The sequence below is a fragment of the Podarcis raffonei genome, chromosome 12 (genome assembly GCF_027172205.1).
Source record: "Podarcis raffonei isolate rPodRaf1 chromosome 12, rPodRaf1.pri, whole genome shotgun sequence".
Lineage (NCBI taxonomy): Eukaryota > Metazoa > Chordata > Lepidosauria > Squamata > Lacertidae > Podarcis > Podarcis raffonei.
In genome coordinates, this window is record NC_070613.1 from 56054653 (window position 1) to 56074187 (window position 19535).

At 43.1% G+C, this 19535-nt stretch overlaps 1 protein-coding gene and 1 long non-coding RNA gene across 3 annotated transcripts in view; one reads left to right on the forward strand and one right to left on the reverse strand.

Annotated features, from left to right (window-relative positions):
- Window positions 1–19535, forward strand: part of POU6F2 (POU class 6 homeobox 2) — a 229223-nt gene that overhangs the window by 59582 nt on the left and 150106 nt on the right. The gene's annotated exons all lie outside the window — the stretch shown is intronic.
- On the reverse strand, window positions 4105–17574 carry LOC128398483 (uncharacterized). The gene is made up of 3 exons (XR_008327142.1): window positions 17528–17574; window positions 6803–6893; window positions 4105–4300 (listed from the first exon to the last, which is right to left on the reverse strand). It is a non-coding gene; the product is annotated as an uncharacterized LOC128398483 (long non-coding RNA).

Consider the following 19535-nt stretch of genomic DNA (forward strand, 5'->3'; position numbering starts at 1 on the left):
ATTCTACAAGTTGCCAAGTCCAGAGCCAAAAAAGTAGTCAACTTAGCAGATGAATGTTATAATGTGCAATGCTGAATAAAAATATTTTAAAGTTATCGCCAATATATTGGAATAAAATGTGTGCCTACTGTTCCAGGAAATTTCCAAAGGTAATCACAGGCTATGTTCTGCAAAGTAGTCCTGAGTTAGACACAGTACAGGAAATGGATGGATGAGGCAGGCTTAAAATTGGGTTATAAAGCAGTGTAATTGCTTAGCTTTCTGGCTCTACCAGAAACTTGGTTGAAAGAATAATTGTGCAAAAGGATGTAACTGAGTTATAAAGAGAAACAATAGGCTACAGTAGACTCTTACTATCCTTCTTCAGAAACTACTCACCGTATGTTGCAAGAACGCATGGAGGTGCAACATATGGTGGGTAGTTTCTGAAGAAGGATAGTAAGAGTCTACTGTAGCCTATTGTTTCTCTTTATACAGTGGTACCTCTGGTTGCGAACGGGATCCGTTCCGGAGGCCCGCTTGCAACGTGAAAAGCCCGCAACCTGAAGCGTCGTATCTGCGCAGGTGTGCGGCGCGATTTGGCGCTTGTGTGCATGTGCAAAGCGCAATTTAGCACTTTGCGCATGCGCGAGCGACGAAAACCAGAAGTAACCCTTTCCGGTACTTCCAGGTCACCGTGGGACGCAACCTGAAAAAAACTATCATGAAGCAAACATAACATGAGGTATGACTGTAATTCAGTTACATCCTTTCCCACAATTATTCTTTCAACCAGGTTTCTGCAGCCGGGGACGGAGCAAGCCACCCATGGTGGACATTTGGCGCACTGGCCGCCCGCAACTCCCAAGCCTCCCCCAAGCTGTCGAAACGAAGGGGGAATGAGGGAATGCCCCCTTACCCCAAAGGCTCAGGGTAGGCTTGGGAGTCGCTGGTGGGCAATGTCACCCCCCTCAGTGAGGGCACCCGGGGCGGTCCACTCCCACACACCCCTTCCTACGCCCCTGCCTCTACCTAGCATACAAAGGTCTGGAGGTGAAGGTGGTGGAGACAAGAGATGTTTTGTTGGAACCAGCAGCACGTACAATCCTCCTCCCCGCCCCCATGCATTCTTGGATCGCTTCTGAACAGGGCTGAACAGGGCTACTGTGTAGGCAAAATATACTGCAGGCATGGTGTGAGGTACTTGCATGTTTCACAATAATCCTTTGGAAGTGGAAGGAGCCTCGCATCTCTGCTGTGAGAAATAAAGGCTGGAGTAACTTTCTAGGCTCTGGTCCAGACTAGACATTACATTCACCAGGGCTGCAGTGTTCTCCCCGTAGCAAGTTGCACCTTTGCAGCACACACCACACTGGCTACAAATGGCGCTGAGCATAAATGGGAAAGCTCATTGTCTCATGACAGTAAATGGTGCTGTGAGTGGCTGTTGATGGAGAACTCTTTACGGCAGTGCCAATTCCTTGAGACAAATATAACACATAGCCTTTGGCTTAAAAGAACCCTGCATGCTCTTACATTTCAAGACTGCAGCCCGGTTGAAGAATCATAGATATCATATTATTATCAGTTATTGAATTTGTTAGTCGCTGTATACATAAAATAAATGCCTCAAAGTACTTACAATACGAACAGCTAAAAGCCAAATGATGCACAATAAAAAAGTCTAAAAATGATCGTTCAATAAGAAGGGCAAGTCCTGTTCCACCCGACTAAAAGATGAGTAGAGGCTAACTTGCGCACCAAAAACCTTGGTAAATAAAAATGCCTTTGCCTGACACCTAAAAGCTGGCAGTGGTGGCACCAGGCATGTTTCCAGGGTCTCCCCAAAGCTGAGGAGCCACCACTGGAAAAGGCTGCCTTGTGTAGTTCTCTTCCCCACCTCCCTGGACAAGGCACACTGAGAAGGGCCTCAGACGGAGTCTGCAGGGTCCCGGCTGGTTCATGAGAAGAGAGACAGTCCTTGAGGTATTGGGGTCCTGAGCAACATAAAGCCTTATAACCAGCAATTTAAATTGAGCCTGGAAACTAATTCAGGCCAGAATCAGTATAATATCTGGCAACAAGATGGTCCCTCACAACTGCCACCGCATCTTTCGCTCGGGACAAGTACCAGCTCATCCTCCTCTCTGAGCTCAGCAGAGGCAGTGTGGGAAATGGGGACATTCTGGGATCAAATCAAATCAGAAGCCAGCTTTCATAATTCTAGGTCCGTCCCTGGAAAATCAGGACACTTGGAGGGTATGCAAGCTGTCTTCAAAGGCCCCACATATAGCACACTGCAGTACTCTAACTAGAGGTTACCACAGCATGGACAGCTGAAGCAGGCGATCCCTGTCTAGCTAGGATCCCACCAGCAGAAGCTGGTAGGAGGTACTCCATGCCACTGAGGACACTTCTGCCTTCAGTGACAACAGTGGATCCAGACGAAGCCCCAGACTGCAGACCTTCACCTCTTCCAAAAGAAGGTTGAACGCAACCCATCCAGTCTAGGGAACTACCTAGTCCTTCAGTCTTGCCTGGATTTTTCATTTGCAGATTGATATAAGCATGTTTGGCGTCTCACTCTCATCAAAAGATTGATGAAAGCATGTCCAAAGTCCATTTTGGGGGCCCATTCCGGCCTGCTGGTCGATTTAATCCGGCCCCCATGTCAGTATATGTCCTGGGGTAAAATCCTAAAAATAGCTCAACAACTTCAACCCTAAGAAAAGCTCAGCAAGGTCGGCCCTCACGCATGTTCATGTCATCAAATCTGGCCCTCTTTGATAAAAGGTTTGGCACCCCTAATGCATGATAGGTAGAAAGCGAGGAGCCAAACTGCTTCTACTCAATTTAACCTGACACAATTTCTTAACCTTCTTAAACCCACCTCTTGAGATTTCACGATCTCCTAATTACCCAACTAGGGACACGGGTGGCGCTGTGGGTTAAACCACAGAGCCTAGGGCTTGCCGATCAGAAGGTCGGTGGTTCGAATCCCCACGACGTGGTGAGTTCCTGTTGTTCAGTCCCTTCTCCTGCCAACCTAGCAGATCGAAAGCATGCAAAAAGTGCAAGTAGATAAATAGGTATCACTCCGGCGGGAAGGTAAACGGCGTTTCCGTGCACTGCTCTGGTTCGCCAGAAGCTGCTTAGTTATGCTGGCCACATGACCCAGAAGTTGTACGCCAACTCCCTCTCAGCTCTTTGTTTTGTTGATGCCCTTTTTCTGTACTGAAATTTGCAAATAGAATTAATTTAAAAACCAGGGCTGGGGGCAGGAGGCAGGAGGCAAACCTCCCTGATCCAGGAAGTCTTCTTATTGATGTCATCTGACATTACTACTAGTAAAGATTACCGTATTTACTTGAATGTAATGCACACCTTTTTTGGCCAAATTATGTCACGAAAATTAGAGTGCCTATTAGATTTGATGGCGCATTAGATTTGCGTAAATATGGTATTTCATCATTATCATTATTACTAATACATGTGTAAAAGGCATTGTGAAAAATTATACAAATATCCGGATTCCTATCCTAAAAGAACCAACTAATTGGATGTGTGTTGTATAGGCCTTATCTTGATAACTCCCATATGAGGGTTATATGCATACAGTTTAAAGGCTTAGTTTTTTTAATGGATAAGTTAGAAACTTCTGAAAAAACCTAGTTTATAATCGGAAATGCTGACACAACCTTGCAATAGAGGTGCTAGGCTGTAATCTGGCAGCACTGTTTTGACAGCAGTTATGGGATAATGCAATACAGGCCTGAAGCACTTTTAGCTAAGTGTATCAACATGAACCTAATTTATTTAAACCTTCATCTAGTCATTCATATTAAAAAATATCATGCACTCTGATATATCAAGAGAGACATTTTCTCTCCTCCTTGTATATGGTATACATGAAATCACACAGCAAATAGGCTGTCTATTAAATTGCTGAGGTTGTGATTCCTAAACCTTCTTTTGCTCATTGCCATTTAATAAACAGTAACATAAGCACAATATATCCTTTGAGTGTTAATATGTAATGAGAACAAACAGAGAACACAAGAAAGGTGGAGAAAAGGTAGATATATAAGCAAGAAAAAGTGAGTTATTGATTTTATTGACTGGTCTGTTAACTTCTGACATTGCAATAAAGCCTTATTTATTTGTATACAGAAGACTCAATTACATAGATACATATCATTTTAACAACTGGGTTATTTACAGGAGAATTGTAGCTTCATAAATAATATAGACATGAATTTCTCAAGCTGGTGTTCATCCATTGTTGCTATTTGGGGAGTTGTCGTAGTATTCCACAGATGCTCTTCAGAGGAACGTCAAAAAATATCAATGTTTAAAAATGAGTTTATATATGAGCAAAAGGGGTACTTGTTTAATATACTAACAATATATAGACAACCACACACTTGTTTACAAATTGAGCTTTGCAGTTACTGCATTACTATAATTACAGCACAATTCTGTACCTGTTTACTCAAAAGTAAGTTCTACTGTGTTCAGTCGGCCTCAAGACCTAGTATTTGGGTCTAAGATTGCTGTCTAGCAGAATGAATTTTAAGTGTCATAGCTTAAAATTCCTTTAAAAACCCAATATTTAAAATATAGAATTCTTCACAGTTATTTATTCACTTTTTTCTTAGATCCCTTTCCTTGACTTCAAGGCAACAGGCAGCATGTCAGTAAGAATTAATTCTATTAACCCCAACTGGTATTGAATATTAATTCAAAATAACCTAACTAAGTACAGCAGTAGAAAAACAACAAAGAAAATTGTAATTCCACTGTAAAAGCAGGGAAGCGGAGGGGAGGGGTATGCTTGGCAGATAAAGAAAGGTCTTAAACACCTGGCCTGTAATATATAACGATGCCGTTCAAATGGATTTTTCCCAAGCAAACTATTGCGCAGAGTGGGTGCCATAACAGGACAGACAAAAAGAAGTGCTTCTGCACACAGTGCGTAGTTTGCTATGGAATTCATTCCCACAAGTTTGAAAGGCTTTGAAAGAGGATTAGGCTGACGCAGGCCACCGTGGCCACAAACCCAATGTGCTGCCGCCACTGATGGGGCCAGTAGACTTCTGAATGCCATTTGATGTAAACTATGGCAGGGAAGAGTCCTGCTTAAGGCCTTCTGCTTGGCCACTGTGAGAACAGGATTCTGGACTCGATGAACCACTGCCCTGAGCCAACAGGCCCTTCTTATGTTCTTAACAGAGCTGTCTTTCCCATTGGGTTTACTGGTGCGTTGCACCAGGGTGCCTGCCTCTCAGGGACGCCCCAGCGAGTGGGGGAGCTGAGCGGCTTTGCTGGCGGCCTCCCCTTTCCCTCCTCATGCCCGCCAGCTGCGCCCCATCAACCATATGGCTGGCGAGCGTGCAGCTTCCTTCCCAAGCCCCTGCAGGAGGAGAACGATCCCCGCAGAGGCTTGGGGAAAGGTCGACAACTCTGGGAAACGGGGGAGTGGGGCGCCGGAGGGATCTTTGCACCATGGCGCCGGATATGCTTAAGACGGCCCTGGCTCTTAAGCAAATCTTTGCCTGCATTTGAAGCCCTCCAAAAGGCAAAAGAAGCTTCTGATTGTGGGGTGTGGGGACTTGAGTGGGGAAAGGGTTCAATGACTCCTCTCGTGGGTTAAACCACAGAGCCTAGGACTTGCCGATCAGAATCCCCGTGACGGGGTAAGCTCCCGTTGCTCAGTCCCTGCTCCTGCCAACCTAGCAGTTCGAAAGCACGTCAAAGTGCAAGTAGATAAATAGGTACCACTCTGGCGGGAAGGTAAACGGTGTTTCTGTGCACTGCTCTGGTTCACCAGAAGCGGCTTAGTCACGCTGGCCACATGACCCAGAAGCTGTACACCGGCTCCCTCGGCCAATAAAGCGAGATGAGCGCCGCAACCCCAGAGTCAGTCACGACTGGACCTAACGGTTAGAGGTTCCTTTACCTTTACCTACCCATTTCTATGCTCAGAATGTGCCCTTGTCAAAGGCAGTCCCCCCCAACCCCCCCAGGTCACCAGTGATTCCTAACATGCAGTTCGCCCCTGAGAGTGGGATATGTTCCATGTGACACACAGACAGAAAATGACATTTACTTCTTTCCTCCTATTGATAGCAAATGATGGTTGTTGTTTTTTCTACTCCACATTGTGGTTAGAGTATTGGACTAGGACCCGAGAGAGCAGGGTTCAAATCTCCACTTGGCCATGAAGCTCACCTTGGGCCAGTGACTTGCTTCTTAGCCTTACCTGCCCTCCTTGTTGTGGGGATTAAGAAAGGTCAGGGGGAGAACCATGTATGGAACTGTGAGCTCCTTGGAGGAAAAGGTGCACTATAAATGCAATAAATAAATACATTGTAAGATTAAGGGTTCCGTACCCAAAATTATTTTAATAAATAGGAAACTGTTATGACCAATATCCTACTAGTGCAGCCTGCTTCGAAAGGCTGCAGGAGCAGACAGGCTGTTCATACCAGTTGAGTGTAGGCAGAGAAGGGGAAAGGTAAACGGAAGCCACATGATTTGGTGTGAGAACAGGGGAGAACAAGTGTGCCTAATTTTGCCTCTGAAAGATTGGTAGGTATTGAACAGCCTGGCCATTTTCAGGTGTCAGTTGTCAGTCACTTTTGACTCAGTAGGTGACCTGAATTGTTTTGCATACATGCTATCCGCACAGCATGTTATTATGGAAAGGTTTTGCCATAAAGAAGATGTTTGGAGATGATCTTTCAGCATGTCACCAAGTTTTATGCATTATAAAAGCAATCAGACTGAATCAATCTGAGGCTGTAATCCAGTTCACACTTACTTGGGATTAAGTCCTATTGAAGTCATACTTATTTCAAGGTAAGTATTTTCATGGGCCGATATGTAAAAATTCCTACATCTTCTTGATTTTCCTGTAGATCAGACAATATATTTTATTACATTTTCTGTTCTTTATGCTGCCTTAAGATCTAATACTTCTGTTCCTCAATTTATTAATTCCAGTTTCCCCAATATTTAAACACGAATTAGCATTAATTTTCTTCATTCAGTACATTTTGTCTTCTTGAGTTTAGAATAGACGTGTTGTATGGGGGGTGCGTGTTGCTTTTCATATTCTCAAAGCATGTGAACTATTTCCCTAGGAACTGCATCAGTATAGCTAAATTGACATGATATGGGAATCCTTTGTCAAGCTCTGTCACAGCCATTTCCTTTGGTGGGTTTTGTGTTGCAAACAGAATCACAGGTTAATTTCAGTCAAAAACACACACAATCTTCAGCCACAAATATACCATGAGTTGCTACAGATAGAAGCCAATGCTCTCATTTGAAATAATGGCTTGCCCTGCTGAGACATTTCATGAGATCTTTGCTATAGGTATCATGCTGTTGAGGTCTTGCCGAGGGGGGCTGGGTTTATCAGAATTTTTGCAAACACAAACATTTCACAATGCATGCTATATGCATGTTCATTTGTAGCAGGGTTTTCTGTTTTTATTCTTTCTTTTTCGCTTGTAATTTCATCTGATCTTAAAGCCTGGCCTTATGTCTACAGACCAAAACTGCTGTCATCCCCTTAGCTCACTGCTTGGCTCCTACTGTATGCCTCTCTGTGGGGCTACTCTTTTAAGAGTCTCAGCAAAGTCTGAGCAGCTGAACAACCTGTAATGAGACTCTTGATTCAGCCGCCCCGTAGGGCTGCATAAAAACCGCAGAGCAGAGTAGGAAATTGTCAAAAACGCTGCTGGAAGCAAGACCAGAATAGTGGACTAAGTACCAAGAGAGAGTTTCATAAAGCACCATCTCCTGTCTGCTCTCACAGCTTAACACAATCTGGTGAAAACACAACTCAGTGATGAAAAGATGCTAATTTTTTCCAGGGTAGAGCCCCTCTTCTGCACTCCTAACCCCTCTACCAATTAAATATTTTGGGTTTTTTTAAGGTTGCTCATTGGCTTCTAAGCTAGTATCTTGATTCATGCCTCCTGTGAACAGCTTTGGGGCTTCAGAGCCAAAATCTGAAGTAGCTGAATTGATAATGATTTGGGTCTTAGCAGAATGGATTCCTTATGACTAAGCTCTCCAACTGTCGCCGCCAGTGCCACTTCAAGCATGGACTTGAGTTTTTACCCATGAGTACTTTGTTTATTTTATCTGTTGATTTAAGCAAGCCCGCTCTGCCTTCTGACTCCAAAAGGGCTTGTTGTGGGTTTCCTATCAGACTTCTGGGATTATCAGGGTGGGTTGCCCTCGTGTGGGTCGACCTGAGGCAGTACTTGGATTTGACAAAAATATGACCTTTAAAATTCAGTTGCTGAGTCTCCATGGGAGCTAATAAGGCTCCATAAGGCTAGGTGATGGTCAAAAAAGATGACTCATCCAGATTTCTGCCCTCTAGCAAGGGGTGGGGGCAGAGTGGGTGGGGGTGTCTCTCTGTGTGTGAAAAGAACAATGCATCACAGATTGAGAAAGTCACAAGGAGCTGAGTTTAAAGCAACTTGGGGGCTAGCTGTTGCATAAAGAACTGATGTGGGAGCAATGTCATTTGTTTGCTGGGGGGGGGGTTCACGTGCATGTGTAAATAAATGCAAATAGTCCAGAGAACCCAAACCTAATTAAGTTCTGTGTTCTAGCGGTTGGTTGAATATAATATATATATATATATATTGCACCTTCCCAGCCACTTGAGTAAAAGGTTGCAGTTTGCTAAAGGAATGGTCATAATTTTGAGGAGGGGAAACACAATCCTGCTTCATTGCTCTAAGACAGGGGTCAGCAAACTTTTTCAGCAGGGGGCCGGTCCACTGTCCCTCAGAACTTGTGGGGGCCAGGCTATATTTTGGAAAGAAAAAAAGAGAACGAGTTCCTATGCCCCACAAATAACCCAGAGGTGCGTTTTAAATAAAAGCACACATTCTACTCATGTAAAAACACGCTGATTCCAGGATCGTCTGCGGGCCGGATTGAGAAGGCGATTGGGCGGGATCCAGTCCCTGGGCCTTAGGTTGCCTTGTTGTTGTTTAGTCGTTTAGTCGTGTCTGACTCTTCGTGACCCCATGGACCAGAGCACGCCAGGCACTCCTGTCTTCCACTGCCTCCCACAGTTTGGTCAAACTCATGTTGGTAGCTTCAAGAACACCGTCCAACCATCTCATCCTCTGTCGTCCCCTTCTCCTTGTGCCCTCCATCTTTCCCAACATCAGGGTCTTTTCCAGGGAGTCTTCTCTTCTCAGGAGGTGGCCAAAGTATTGGAGCCTCAGCTTCAGGATCTGTCCTTCCAGTGAGCACTCAGGGCTGATTTCCTTCAGAATGGAGAGGTTTGATCTTCTTGCAGTTCATGGGACTCTCAAGAGTCTCTTCCAGCACCAGAATTCAAAAGCATTAGTTTGCCTATCCCTGCTCTAAGATCAGGGTTCTCAGTTCTGATGCCTGTTTGCCCTGGGAACAGGGTTGCCACCTGTCCTGTATAATAAAGGATTGTCTGTTATTTCAGTGTAAAATCCTATGCCCTGTATTGATTCAATACAGGATGTAGTTTGTATTCTGCTGTTCTCTCTCTCTCTCTCTCTCTCTCTCTCCCACCTCTCACTTCCTTCCTTTCCATTTTTCTCCTCGCTCCCTCTCCTCATCCCACCCCTAAAGAGGAGCAAACCAGGGCAAGCTTTTCAGGTTGTTGCGTCCAGTTCCCCGAAGCTTTGGCTGGGTGAAGGTGGCCATCTGCAGCCTGGGAGTGCTGGGCCCTGCTCCTCAGAGAACTACAAGTTCTGAGTCTCTAGAAACAAGCGGTTTTGTGTCAGTGTAGCCCAGAAGCCCCACATGATGTTTGAGAGAGGAGGTTGGGGGAGAAGTATCTCCCCACAAGGCTTGCCCTCCCCACTGCCCCCTAATATTATTTTCTCTCCTTCATAAATTTAATATGTGGAACATAGTTCATCCCCACATCAGAATATGCCCCCCTGTTTATTTTTTGCCCTGGCCTGCATGTATCACTGTAAAGTTCTGCGCATGTGTGCAAGGGTATGTGAAAGGTCATCCATTTAAGCTCTGGGTAGCAAAGCACAGACAAATTTACAAATTCATGTGTGGGTGCGACAAATTCCAGAGGGGCCATCTGGTTAGGCTGCAATAGATTTTAATGGCTTGCTTTGAAGTCATTTCAGCATTGGGGGGTGGGGGTTGCCCCCAGCCCCCGCCATCCTGTCCCATATTTTGCCAGAACAAAGGTGGCAACCCTATTTGGAAACCAATTAGGGAGGCTAGAAAGAATCTCAGCATGCCTTGCCTTTTGCAAATTTCTGGAACTTATGGTTCTAGGTAAAGAGTTATGAAAGACCGATTCCAATGTTTTCTGATTGATGAGGCTAAATGGCAGATCAGTAGTTTAGATCTACTAGGTGTATTATTATTTTTAAGTAAGAGAAGCTAATCTTGGGAGATGAGCCTGGTCAACATTTGGGATTAGTAAACCCTGCAAGGATTACAGCATGGATTACAACTCTGCTTAAAGGTAAAATCGTCTCTACTTTATAATCAGATGAAAACATATATAAATTAAGTGAAGAACCTCATGAGAAATTGATGGCTAGTGATATTTTTTAAAAGGCAAATAGTAGCAGTTGCTCCAAATAATAGATGTTCTTTTAACATACTCCCCCTTTGGCATTTAGTAAGGATGCAAGGATGGAAAGAAAGGAAGTTTAATTTAGAGCGTCTTCTGCCCTGTTTAGTTAGGGATCAGCTGTCCAACATAAAATAATAATGTGTTCAACTGTCCATCTTCTAATAGGCAACCTTTATCACCACTATATGCAGCAGTGCTAACAGCAAAAGAAATATTGTATGAATTCGTAGAAAATTGATAGAGTCTTTGTGACCTTAATATGATTATATGTGTGCTAATGCATTCAGTAGCAAAGAAACTACACCCCACAATGGGCAGGGTCCAGTTCATAAAAGATGCATGCACCATTAACGGAGGGATCTTTGTGCACCATTCAGGGCGGTGGGGGTGGCGGGGAGAGGCAGGGAGAAGGGGCGTCAGCTTATTTTAAATAAGGAACATGATTTTACCATGATATCTCTTCCCATTTCATGCAGTGACCTTGCTTCTCAGCTCTCATTTAGAGTGTAAAAATACAAGATGCTCCAATATGAACATGCATTTTTATTTTGCAAAACTGTATAAATCAAGATGTGGGGTTGGAAATGTAAATAATAGACTGCTGCGTGGAAATGAGAGAATGAAATAGTAATGAGCAAAGGGGTTGCTGAACACCTAAAAGTGTTGTGTGGATGTGAAAAAAATGTGTATCACGTAGTTCAAATTACCAGGAAGCTGGGATTGGTCTCAATGATAAAAGTAGAGGGTCCTGTTTAGTTTCCAGCCAGTAAAGATTGAATCTGGTTTGTTGAATGCTTTATGCATTCAGGGACATTTTAATTTGATAATGTCTAGCATACAGGATCATCCCGAGAACAGCTCTCCTTCGTTTCCCCTGTGCTCAGTATGGATGTATGAATGTAAGGCTTGCATCAGCCTCTAAATAGAAGAGAGATGGCGTGGAGCTGTGTTGTGATGCACATTGCACTGGCATGCTAGGGGTGTGTGTGTGTGTGTGCAGCCAATGCATGAATTACTATGGCCAAGTTTTCCTGGTCCAGGAATGGTCACAGCTGATGTACCAGCAGGTGAAAGGTACTTCTAGTTGCTGAGGCTACCTTGGCCTCCAGTGACAAAGCTGGATCCAGAACCCTCTCAGATAGAGAACGTTCTCCTTTAGGGGTCTGACAACCACATCCAGAAGTTCTCATACATGGCAACCATTTACCTACAGTGCCTCTCTCTTGCTAGGATTCAACTCAGCTTGTTCTTTCTCATCCATCTCGTCGCTGCGTCCAAGCACTGGTTGGCCTCTCCATTCTCCCTAACATTCAGGTGTTGGGGAGAAATACAGCTGAGTGTCATTAGCCTATTGATGCCAACTTGCTCCAAAACTCTGAATGACCACTCCAAGCAGTTTCATATATAAGTAGCCAGAATAAGTCAAAGCAGCCCGTAGTGGTGGCTATGACTTGATCAAGCAGCTGTAGAGGGGTTTCTTTGCTCAGGAAGGGTGGACAGCAACAAATTTGAGGCTTCAACTGTTGATGTCTAAGTAGCAAATAGGGGACGTGGGTGGCGCTGTGGTGTAAACCACTGAGCCTAGGGCTTGGCGATCAGAAGGTCGGCAGTTCGAATCCCCATGACGGGTTGAGCTCCCGTTGCTTGGTCCCTGCTCCTGACAACCTAGCATTTCAAAAGCACGTCAAAGTGCAAGTAGATAAATAGGTATCGATAAATGGCATTTCCGTGTGCTGCTCTGGTTTTGCCAGAAGCAGCTTAGTCCTGCTGGCCACACGACCTGGAAAAACTGTCTGTGGACAAATGCCGGCTCCCTCGGCCAGTAAAGCGAGACGAGCGCCACAACCCCAGAGTCGTTCACGACTGGACTTAACTGTCAGGCGTCCTTTTCCTTTTTAAGTACCAAATAATAGTCACTATAGGGACACTATAGGGACGCGGGTGGCGCTGTGGGTAAAAGCCTCAGCGCCTAGGGCTTGCCGATCGAAAGGTCGGCGTTTCGAATCCCCGCGGCGGGGTGCGCTCCCGTTGCTCGGTCCCAGCGCCTGCCAACCTAGCAGTTCGAAAGCACCCCCAGGTGAAAGTAGATAAATAGGGACCGCTTTCTAGCGGGAAGGTAAACGGCGTTTCCGTGTGCGGCTCTGGATCGCCAGAGCAGCTTTGTCATGCTGGCCACGTGACCCGGAAGTGTCTCCGGACAGCGCTGGCCCCTGGCTTCTTGAGTGAGATGGGCGCACAACCCTAGAGTCTGTCAAGACTGGCCCGTATGGGCAGGGGTACCTTTACCTTTTTAATAGTCACTATTATTGTAGTTTTCATTGTTGGCATCTGTTTCTCTTGAGAGACAATGGAGTGCACCTCTGGCGGTACCCAGAGGACAAGACCCCCTTCTCAGCCTCACTGATGTTGTTAAAGGAAAAGCAGACCGATACATTTGGCACCAGCTAGTCTGCAGGAGTTGCTGGAAGGAGGTATAAAAAGCACCATCAGACGTTTTAGACTCTAGATTTGTGTAGGGTTTACTTAGCCTTTTCTTCTCCCAAAGATATCCCACAAGGCAGCAGAGTTTTAGAATCAGTTTTCCTTCTCCTATAGAAAACACTTCCCATTTGGCTCATATAGAGAGCACTGCAAGTAAACAAAGAATCATGGCCTTATCTGAATGTTTTGTGGCTGTAGTTTTCATTCTTGGGTGTTTTCACCTATGCTCTCACAGACAGTAATAAATGGCAGAGAATAAATTTTCACCAGGACTGCTGGATGCAATGGAGCTCCCAGCCAGCTTGAAATTCTTGCTTTGCTGTATTTTCTTGGTTCTTAACTCACAATTCTTCTTCTGGCCATTCTTCTGGTTTTCAAGCAAAACCTGTTTCTGGTGCAATTCCTATATGGTGGGTAGCTTAGGAGGAAGGCCTATGAGGCTAAGTGAAGTACAAGTGCATGAGTGAAAGAGATATGGGTGTCAGGAGGATACAACCATCTTTGATCCTGAAAAGCCAGCATGAATAATCTCATATTGAGGCTGTGTAAAGCCTCATTCATACACATGAAATTGTATGCTGTTTCCCAGGCATTGCTAAACTGGCTCGGAAAAAGAGCTGGACAAATCAGGTGCTGAGTTTCAAACCAGAGTCCTCTTGAATATTGTGCACCGGGAAGTACAGCCATTTAAGGTTGTGCCAAATTTCATGCTAAAATACCTCTGCGAAAAGCAGAATGTATGCAGGGTCCCACATATTTTTAATTCTGCCTTCATAGCAGCTGTGTCTCTGGTTATAATTGTGAGGTGCAAAAAGTATCCAAAGCACATGCTTTAAAAATAAGTTCATTTTTAAAGCTCTTGAATATATTCAAGAATCTTGTTCTGAATCCTCCCCCCAAATTGCTTGTTGAAATTTTATTATGCCTGTTTCTGAGAAAAGTTCAGAGTTCTGGTTTTTGGCATTAACAACTTGAACATCTGAACCCAGAAGAAGGATTGCCTTCTTCTGTGTAAATCTGGTCATCACATATGCTTAATTTTAGAGATTAGACAGATGGGAAATGGAGGCAAGAACTTCTCATTTATGGTACCTTGTCTTTAAAAGGATATTTATTGAGCATTATCTTAGCCTACTACTTTTTTGCTGCTGGTGGTTCTGTTTGTTTGGCTTCCTCGGTTATTATTATTATAATTATTATTAGAATAATTGAATTGTAGAATTTTAGAGTTGGAAGGGACTCCAACTCTAGTCCAACCCCTGCAACTAGATCATATATGACAGAATAGATCATCAATGACATAATAGAAATGTTATTGTTATTGAACTTACTTGGTATAATTGGTAACTTATTTGTTGCATAAACAGCCATCAGTGCGAATCAAGGAAGGATGGGACAAAAATATTTTAAAATTTTTAAAAAATATACAATTGGATCTAGACTTAAAATGACAGTTAACAAAGCCATGCTCCGTTGAAATTGATCCTATATTAAATTATATAAAAACATAACATTTAACAAACAAAAGCATTAACATAATTCTAATAAATTCCATATATAGCATAATTAAAAACACATAAAATGACTTTTAATCTGTCACTGAAAGTTTGGTGAAAAAGATGGGTTTTTACCTGTTGTCTGAAAGAAGAAAAAGTTGGAGTGAGATGTATCTCAGTTGGGGCGTTCGTTCCACAGAGCCACAAATGTTGGTTATGTGCATCTCATTGTTTACTTCATATGTGGTGGGCATGCCAGATGGCACATGATTATTGGAAACATATATATATATATATATATATATATATATATATATATATATATAAAATTATTATTATACCCCGCCCATTTGGCTGCGTTTCCCCAGACACTCTGGGCGTCTCCCAACAGAACACTAAAAACAATATAAAACTTCAAACATTAAAAACTTCCCTAAACAGGGCTGCCTTCAGATGTCTTCTAAAAGTTGGATAGTTTATTTCCTTGACATCTAATGGGAGGGCGCTCCACAGGGCAGGCGCCACTACCGAGAAGGCCCTCTGCCTGGTTCCCTGTAACCTCACTTCTTGCAATGAGAGAACCACCAGAAGGCCCTCGGAACTGGACCTCAGTGTCTGGGCTGAACGATTGGGGTGGAGACGCTCCTTCAGGTCCACTGGGCCAAGGCCGTTTAGGGCTTTCAAGGTCAGCATCAACACTTTGAATTGTGCTCGGAAACGTAATGACCACAATATCAGAAACTTCAAGGTTAGGATAGGGATTAAGACCTTTGCCTTTTTTATTTCATTGGATTATTATTTTTTTAAAAGCAGATGTTCATAAAATCTCTAATTATGAATCTATTAATGTTAGCAAAAATTACGAGGGTTCATAAATGGAATAATCATTACTGTGTGGGTTATTGAGGTGTTTAGATCTCACAGTTAGACAAATTAACCAATGGGTGGGTTACATAGAAGGTGTAACAATAACTAGAAAACTAGAACTGTTTAAAAATGGACACACTTTGTAAATTATTGGAACTAATATTATAGTTAAGGTCTGACAGTAATTTATTAAGCACTGAAAATGGTGTTCTACGTTATTTGCTTTCTTCCAAATAAATGATTTGTTTATATTCTGTTAAACAATAAAGTAAGTCATTGCTCAATTCACTGGGGGGTGCTTTAGGTTCAGTAAGGAACTAGGTGATTTTTAGCTTTTTTTGCACTGTGCTAAGAAACACAGAGTTAGACAAGGGGCTGATTCACACAACCATGTGCATTGCTTCACTGTTTCACACTTGATGGTTCACAGCTAATGAACCCTGTGTTTAAAGGAAGAAGTCACATGATCTTTGATGGCTCAATAACTTTTGAAAGCCATCGCTTGATATCTCAGTGGTCAAGCAAGGAAGGAAAATGTGCTGCCCTCCAAATGCTGTTGACTACAATTCCAATCTTGGGACGCGGGTGGCGCTGTGGGTTAAACCACAGAGCCTAGGACTTGCCGATCAGAAGGTCGGTGGTTCGAATCCCCGCAACTGGGTGAGCTCCCATTGCTCGGTCCCTGCTCCTGCCAACCTAGCAGTTCGAAACCACATCAAAGTGCAAGTAGATAAATAGGTACCCCTCCGGCGGGAAGGTAAACGGCATTTCCGTGCACTGCTCTGGTTTGCCAGAAGTGGCTTAGTCATGCTGGCCACATGACCCGGAAGCTGTACACTGGCTCCCTCAGCCAATAAAGCGAGATGAGCGCTGCAACCGCAGAGTCGGCCACGACTGGACCTAATGGTCAGTGGTCCCTTTACCTTTACTTACAATTCCAATCAGCCTGAGCCAGCACGGCCAATTGTAGGTGTTGTAGTAGTGCATAACATCTGAAGGGCGCCATGTAGGTTGTCCCTGAACTAGTACGTGTGGACCGGCCCATTACTTTTAGACAGATTGAGGAAGGTGTTTGAGAAGTGAATAGTGGGCTAATTTTTTATAGCTCATGCATTACTTTCATTACTTTCATTACAGGAGAAAACAGGCCACGCCAAGGCCAGTTGATGTAAATAATCAGAATAATGCTGTCATCTTTCATGGGCATAAGTCCTGAAGAATCAATTTTCTCAGTGATTATATGTGAATGTGGTAGTTAACATCTGAATAGCCTTTTGCTAACATCTTTCTTTCTCCCCAAGGAAGGATTTGCCTAATTATGTGTTTACTGTATTTCATGTGATGATCACCAGTTTGAAATTGGCAACTTCCATCATATTTTAACTGACAGAGGTGCGGCCTTTTAAACATGTGCCTATAGCACCTATCAGTGGAGAAGAACTCGACAAGCTCATCAGATGATAATTAATATGTGAATTGACTTGTTTGTGAATCACATTTGAAGGACCTTCATGAAGGAGCAGACATGTTTTCTGTTGCAGGGCTAGAACCAATGCATGAGGCATGATACAGTCGAATCCTGTAGTTCCTGCACTGAGCCTTGAGGTGGATAGATTGCCTTCAATGTCTGTCCCAGATCTATGACTGTATACTAGACAATCCAAAAGGGTCAGTTTGGGTCTCTTTCACGAAACAAAGCTCACCTGGTTGTTGCAATTATTTCACTGAAAACCTCTCGTTGTAGAAACTGATCCTTAGGGTGAAAGCAGCAGAGAATCAAGACGGAGAATATTGTCATTACATGAGCAGTGAGGAGTGACACCTGCCTCCAATACTACTCGTGGCTTCTTTTGAAGGTTTAAGATGATGTGGAGAGAATTTGGCTATGCAGTATTTAAACACAAGAAGTTCTGACTGTCAGTTGTGTTGGTTGGCAATGAACAAACAGGTGTAAAAGGAGAATTCCTGGATACCAAGATCTAGGTTTGGGGCAAGTACTGGTTGGCGAGAGAACCCCAGCAGAGATTTAGAATAATAAAATGTGCAGCAAAGTAAAGCGTGGAAATATAGGCTATTAGACCTTTAAAATATGCCCTTGCAAGTTCCAAAGCAGTCTTCTCTTCCCCTAGCATAGAAAAAGACCACACATTTGGTAAGTTAAAAATGGTTTACTTACAAAATCTCCAAAGGTCAAGTTCATGAGCTTTTCCATACATTAGTCAGAAAACACAGGCAGTAAAGCTTGGCTTCATTGCAGGGGTGAAAGTTTCTAAATTATTGGTATAAGGACACTTGAAAGCGCCATGTAGTCTGAGCTTAGAGCAGCCAGCTCAGACCTCTTTACACGCTGAGCTTTTCAGGTAGACTGAGGTACAACAATAAGCTTGATTACCTATTTTCTCCCAAGGTGAGGGGGAGTGACCTAGGTAAGCCTGGCAGGACAGCTTACTCTATGGCTTTAACCCCTTCATGCATTAATTAGACTTAAGCATGTTGGTTATATGAGGCTGGTGATCCCACAAATCAAACTTACATATGGTGGGACTTCCTGGTGCAAAGATTGTATGAAGAGGACTCTACTGAGAACATGGCAGAAGCAAAAAAGGGAATTGTATGACTTGCAATTCATTTTCTTAGCCACTGAACCACATCAGCTTGCACTTTGACAGACATAACCTGAGCAATTTGGATATGAATTTGTTGAATTGCCACAACATATGTAAGCCATGCAAAGAGGTTGCATGTATTACTATTTCTATTTTGTGTTACTTTTTTTTCCCTAAGTGGCAAATACCAATAAGACTATGCCTTTCCCCTCTATTAAGCTATTGCCCTTAATCCTGGGTGGAACTTTGGCTTTATGTGTTTGTTCTTTGGTGACTGTGTGCTCCCCGTCTCCTGAACTGGAATGTACAATTGCACTGGTTTTATTTTAAAATTAATGTTCTGATGACTGTATGTCCTAAAAAAATGTAATAGCCAACTGCTGGAGTTCATATACATTTAAAAACTTCTTTTTTAAAGAGAGGAAGAACATTAAATGTGATATCAATGTTGGCACTGTTCATTTTATAGAAACATCAACATGCTTTTATTATTAACCTGTTCTAAATCAATGTAAGAATTTCAATACAACACTTGTAAGTATTCCCAAACCAATGTGCCTCTCTGACTTCCTTTTGGTTTTTTTAAAAATTACAAATTAATAAGATTCCCAGGTTTCTGCCTAATGATTCTCTGCATTTATTGCTTAATTCCCATATAAAATATTGTTAAGATTGACACATTGCTATAGAGATAGAAGTCAATTGAATAATATGTAGCAGTCTATTTTATTTGTACCTTAATGTGGTGATGTATTTCTTTCACATTTACATTATTTATAAGTCTGTCCCCTTGGAGAATATATAGAAGAATTTGTTTTAAATGAGCAGATAATACCTTCTTTAAAATTTATAAGTATGGCAGAATCAGATCCCTTTTTTTTCCTTCACAGACCATGGCGTGGCAATAAAATAGTTCTGAATTGCCTTGCACTTGCTATTCATAGGACAAACGTGGGGTGGGATGAGAGGATCTTATTAAGGTTGAGTTAGAATTCCATTTCTATAGCCATCAGTAAAACCACAGAAAACAAAATCTACACCAAACTGTCTGGCAGAAATCCTAAAAATTGTTGCTGGAATACACAGGCACCTGTGTTGCTGTCGCTTCTTTGCCATATGCATTCATGCATCCTGCCCCAGAAACAATAAACAGGCAGGCTCCTGCTTCATTGATTTATTATTATTTTTTATTTGCTACTAGTAGCCATTCACCTGCAGAAATAATGCACACACCCCTACCTACTTATTGAGGCATAAGAAGTTGGAAGCAGGCATTTGTGCATGTAATCTCTAAGTGGATATTGAACTGCATAGACAGATGGGTACATATTCCTACCCCAATTTAGCTGCTAGAGGAAGTATGGCTCTGGTCAGATTGATTGGCAATAGCACTCCTAGGTGTTGAGGTGGAGGGTACTCAGCTGATCAGCACTACGGCCAGGTACAACGGGCTGAGGCCCAGCTTCTAGCTTGCACAGACCT